Genomic DNA, 5,914 nt, shown 5'->3' on the forward strand with positions numbered 1-5,914 from the left:
CTGTGCCGGCGTGGAGGTTGTGACGTCGTTGAGACGTAGATGGTAACGTTACTACCATGGTAACGCACACCTGCACGGCAGATAGAGAACACAACATTTTAGACCTGACCACACACTACAAGGTGAAGGGACGACGACGTTTCGGTCCGTCCTGGACCATTCTCAAGTCGATTGAGAATGGTCCAGGACGGACCGAAACGTCGTCGTCATCGACTTGAGAATGGTCCAGGACGGACCGAAACGTCGTCGTCCCTTCACCTTCTAGTGTGTGTGGTCTGGTCAACATACTTTAACCACGTTATTGTGACTCATCGCCTGCACAACATTTCAGCTCACATTTCCTTTAGGAAGGTTAGATTAGGCTGTGTTGGCATAGGTTAGGTTGGCCTATGTTAGGCTGTGTTGGCTTAAGTTAAGTTGGCCTATGTTAGGCTGTATTGGCTTAGGTTAAGTTGGCCTATGATAGGCTGTGTTGGCTTAAGTTAAGTTGGCCTATGTTAGGCTGTGTTGGCTTAGGTTAAGTTGGCCAATGTTAGGCTGTGTTGACTTAGGTTAAGTTGGGCTATGTTAGGCTGGGCTGGCTTAGGTTAAGTTAGGATTGTTCAGAGCGTAGCAATGGCGAAGAGAAAACAGAATTTGTTGTTATCCAATTCTTAGACCGTACTCAAGCATTTAGCACTTTATTGCTACTGCAAAATCAAACTGTATTCATTAGGATTTCCACTCTATCGTTAAGCACAACGTTTAACGGGGTGAGAATAGCTTGAGCTACCTCATCCCTTTGTGTGTATTTTACCTCAATAAACTTATTTCAATTTCAATTTCTTGAGCCAATCCTACTAGAAAGGTAACAATTATCCAGCTGTGAAATGATGGATATATATATATATATATATATATATATATATATATATATATATATATATATATATATATATATATATATATATATATATATATATATATATATATATATATATATATATATTTGTTTACACAGGAGGATACAGGAGCAGACGACTGCTGACTCCTGTTAGCAGGCTGAGAGCTTTCCCTTCCCATAGCTCATGGTAAGCCTTATACCCTGCTAGTTCCCCCCCTGGAACACGATCTGACACAAGTGGAAGCAATTATGGACTGGTGCCCAGTCAATCCTCCACGAGGTTACTTCCACGGCACATTAACAATATCGATGTAAACATTGAAGGTGATCAGCTGATGAAGGCGGCGTTCCGCGCGCGCTTCCTCCTTCCGGCCCTCTGTGTGTGTGTGTGTGTGTGTGTGTGTGTGTGTGTGTGTGTGTGTGTGTGTGTGTGTGTGTGTGTGTGTGTGTGTGTGTGTGTGTGTGTGTGTGTGTGTGTGTGTGTGTGTGTGTGTGTGTGTGTGTGTGTGTGTGTGTGTGTGTGTGTGTGTGTGTGTGTGTGTGTGTGTGTGTGCGTGTGTGTGTGCGCGCGTGTGTGTGTGTGTGTGTGTGTGTGTGTGTGTGTGTGTGTGTGTGTGTGTGTGTGTGTGTGTGTGTGTGTGTGTGTATGTGTGTGTGTGTGTGTGTGTGTGTGTGTGTGTGTGTGTGTGTGTGTGTGTGTGTGTGTGTGTGTGTGTGTGTGTGTGTGTGTGTGTGTGTGTGTGTGTGTGTGTGTGTGTGTGTGTGTGTGTGTGTGTGTGTGTGTGTGCGCGTGTGCGTATTCACCTAGTTGTTCTTGCGGGGGTTGAGCTCTGTTCTTTCGGCCCGCCTCTCTACTGTCAATCAACATTTTTTTTCACACACACACGCACGCACACACACACACACACCCAGGAAGCAGCCCGTAGCAGCTGTCTAACTCCCGGGCTACCTATAAACTGCTAGATGAACAGGGGCATCAGGGGTAAAAGAAACTCCCATTTGTTTCCGCCTCCGCTGGGGATCGAACCCTCATTACTATAAATCCCGAGCGCCCTCTACTCAGCCGTCAGGCCTACCCAGGTCAGGTGTATGAACATGTGTGTGGACATGTATGTACGGCGTGTGTGTGTGTGTGTATGTGTGTGTGCGTGTGTGTGTGTGATGGGAGCCCGTGGGCCCAGCTGGCGGATGAAGGGGGTGAAAGCAGTCAGTGTGTCGACAGCAGGCGCGGAGGCAGGGTGCAAACCTGCTGCTCTCTCCCCCTCCTCCCTCTCTCTCTCTCTCTCTCACTCAACTCTCAGTCACACACGCACACACCTCCTCCATGCCGGGGTGCTGAGTGGCTCCTCTTCGCCCTCCTGAGAGGCATGTGACCCCCTCCTGCAGCCGAGGGAGGTGCAGAAGGGCTTTGAGTTGATGCAGCAAACTATGGGAGCGAGCTCGGACCGTGGCCAGGCAGACCTGCTTGGCCATCTTCAATAACATTATGTTTACCTAGAGAGAGAAAAAGAAGAATTCAATTTTTTTGACGTGGATATTTGCATAGAAAAAACAAAAACAAAAATCATGATACTTATTCCGTAAGTGATTTTTTTATATTTTGGTTAATAAGTGTTATATATATATACTCTTATCTGTAAACAGGTGATTAATTTATTTGTGCAGTGGTTGTTCACTTTAATGACATGACAGAACATAACATACCACCTCATGTTCAATAATCCCGAGAGAAAAAAAAAAAGATTAATCTCATGTGAGAGAAAATTTAATTATATTCAACTCATGACAGATATTCTTACTTCTGGAAGAACTCATACTTATCCTCTAAAAGTGAAAAATTACTTTTTTTAAAGTGATAATACTTCTTCAAGTGCACCTTGAACATATCAAAAGTTGGTCCTTAAAGCATATCTCAGTTATACATATCAACAAACGTCAATCACTATTTGCCTTCTACAGTAGGTGAATAGTGATACAAATATATATATATAAAACTAAGATTCAACAAGAGTCTTGGAAATATTCTCCTATTTAATTAAGTAATCGTTTTGTAAGGCGTATTAACCTCACTACAATATGTGTGAGAGAGAGAGGGAGCAAGCGACTGTAGATAACAGTGATGAATTAGGCATTTACGATTGAAAGAAAATGAAAGAAATGTGATTAACAATAAGAGCGAGAGTGTGTTGACAATTCTCCCGGGTGTGTGTCGAGTAGGCTGTGGCGGGAATGAGAGAGAAATGATTAGGCTGTTGTCTAGGCCGCCGGCCTAAGAGAAAAATCCAATTTTTGTCAGAGCTTCGTTCAAATTTTGAACGGAATGGGACTCTGAAAGCCGAGAATGTGATATCTAACGAACCGATGAAAGCCGAGAATGTGATATCTAACGAACCGATGAAAGCCGAAAATCTGATATCTACCGCACAACTGAGAGCTGAGAACCTACGATGTACCGGTCCAATATAAGGAAATAAATCGTCCCCTGAAACGAAGAATGTAAACATTCTTTGAGACACTTATTACCAAATACGACATGACAAAAACAGTTTTTGGACACTGGCAAACGAATGCTAAATATTATTACCAGATGGAAAGAAAAACATAATGTGATGAGACAATTTCAGACCCAAGGAAATAAACTAAGTATGAGAAGATAATTTGAGGCATATAATTACCAGGAAAAAAGCAAAAAATATTATATAGATAGGATTACCGACAGTGTTGCCAAATATTACCAAACACGCGAAACATTACGGATGGAAAAATAATAGTACTCCAGTGTTACCAGAGCCCTGGGAAAACACGGAGAGGAAGCGAGATGATGACAGCAGTGGCCGGATAAAGGAAGCAGTAGCCGGATAAGGGAAGCAGAAGCCGGATAAGGGAAGCAGAAGCCGGATAAGGGAAGCAGGAGCCGGATAAGGGAAGCAGGAGCCGGATAAGGGAAGCAGGTCTGTGAGAGTGGTGCTGTACCGTGGACGACGCCTGCCTCCTCCCCTGCTGCTCTCTCTCAACCCACCATGACGCCAATATAATCAAAGGTATGGTCTGCACCATAGCCAAAGTATGCCACTAGTATAGTCAAAGTATTGCACTAGTATAACCAAATTATGCCGCTGGAATAGCCAAAGTAAGTCACTAGAATAACAACAGTATGCCAATTGTATAGCCAAAGTATGCCACTAGTATAGCAAAAGTATGCCAATTGTATAGCCAAAGTATGCCACCAGTATGGCCAAACTATGCCACTAGTATAAGAAAAGTATACCACAAGTGTAGCCAAAGTATGCCACTGGTATAACCAAAGAATGCCACAAGTATAGCCGAAGTTTGCGACTAGTATAATCAAAGTGTGCCACAAGTATAGTTGAAGTATGTCACTAATATAGCCAAAGAATGTAACTAATATAGCCAAAGAATGTAACTAATATACCCAAAGTGTCCCACAAGTATATCATAAGTGTTCCACATGTATAACCAAAATATGTCATTGGTATAACCAAAGTATGCCACTAATTCCAAAACATTTCACTACTATAACCAAATCATGCACTAGTATAGCAAATGTATGTCACTAGTATAACGAAAATATGTCACTAGTATAACGAAAATATGTCACTAGTTTAGCCAAAGTATGTCATTAATATAACCAAAGTCTGCGATTAGTATAACCAAATTATGCAACAAGGGATTAAGTATTCCTCTATTATGGCCGCAGTGTCACTAGTATATCCAAAGTATGTTAGTAGTATAACCAAAGAATGTCTATTGTAGTCATAGTATGCCACAAGTATAACCAAATCATATTTCAAGTATAAGCCCTTCATGCTAGCTGTATAACTATGTCTCTATAGCCAATCTATGTCACTAGTATAACCAAAATATGCTACTAATACAGCCAAAGTATGTCACGAGTATAGCCAACGTATAGCGGATATACCATACAAAAGTGGTGGAAGTTTTATAGCAAATGTATACTAGCTACATTTCGTGTATACATTATAGTCTATACAGCTATCTTGAGGTTATCTTGAGATGATTTCGGGGCTTTTTAGTGCCGCGGGGACACTAAAAAGCCCCGAAAGCATCTCAAGATAACCTCAAGATAGCTGTATAGACTATAATGTATGCACGAAATGTAGTTAAAGTATGCCAGTTGTATGAAGTTCCAGGGGCTATGCCAGTTGTATAAAGCACCAGGAGGGTATGCCAGTTGTATAAAGTCCCAGGGAGGTATGCCAGTAGTATAAAGTCCGAGGGGGTATGCCAGTTGTATAAAGTCCCAGGGAGGTATGCCAGTAGTATAAAGTCCGAGGGGGTATGCCAGTTGTATAAAGTCCCAGGGGGGTATGCCAGTTGTATAAAGTCCCATGGGGGTATGCCAGTTGTATAAAGCACCAGGAGGGTATGCCAGTTGTATAAAGACCCAGGGGGGTATGCCAGTAGTATAAAGTCCGAGGGGGTATGCCAGTTGTATAAAGTCCCAGGGGGGTATGCCAGTTGTATAAAGTCCCAGGAGGGTATGCCAGTTGTATAAAGACCCAGGGGGGTATGCCAGTAGTATAAAGTCCGAGGGGGTATGCCAGTTGTATAAAGTCCCAGGGGGGTATGCCAGTTGTATAAAGTCCCATGGGGGTATGCCAGTTGTAAAAAGTCCCAGGGGGATATGCCAGTTGTATAAAGTCCCAGGGGGTATGCCAGTTGTATAAAGTCCCAGGGGGGTATGCCAGTTGTATAAAGTCCCATGGGGGTATGCCAGTTGTATAAAGACCCAAAGGTATACCAGTTGTATAAAGACCCAGGTATATGCCAGTTGTATAAAGTCCCGGGGGGTATGCCAGTTGTATAAAGTCCCATGGGGGTATGCCAGTTGTATAAAGACCCAAAGGTATACCAGTTGTATAAAGACCCAGGTATATGCCAGTTGTATAAAGTCCCAGGGGGGTATGCCAGTTGTATAAAGACCCAAAGGTATACCAGTTGTATAAAGTCCCGGGGGGTATGCCAGTTGTATAAAATCCCAGGGGGTAT

At 42.9% G+C, this 5,914-nt stretch overlaps 1 protein-coding gene across 1 annotated transcript in view; it reads left to right on the forward strand.

Annotated features, from left to right (window-relative positions):
* Positions 1–2,111: 2,111 nt before the first annotated feature.
* Positions 2,112–5,914, forward strand: part of LOC138367363 (uncharacterized) — a 293,394-nt gene continuing 289,591 nt past the window's right edge. The window contains exon 1 of the mRNA XM_069328846.1: positions 2,112–3,924. The gene's annotated coding sequence lies outside the window, so the exon portion shown is untranslated. The remainder of the gene's footprint in view (positions 3,925–5,914) is intronic.

The sequence above is a fragment of the Procambarus clarkii genome, chromosome 22, assembly GCF_040958095.1.
Source record: "Procambarus clarkii isolate CNS0578487 chromosome 22, FALCON_Pclarkii_2.0, whole genome shotgun sequence".
Classification (NCBI taxonomy): domain Eukaryota; kingdom Metazoa; phylum Arthropoda; class Malacostraca; order Decapoda; family Cambaridae; genus Procambarus; species Procambarus clarkii.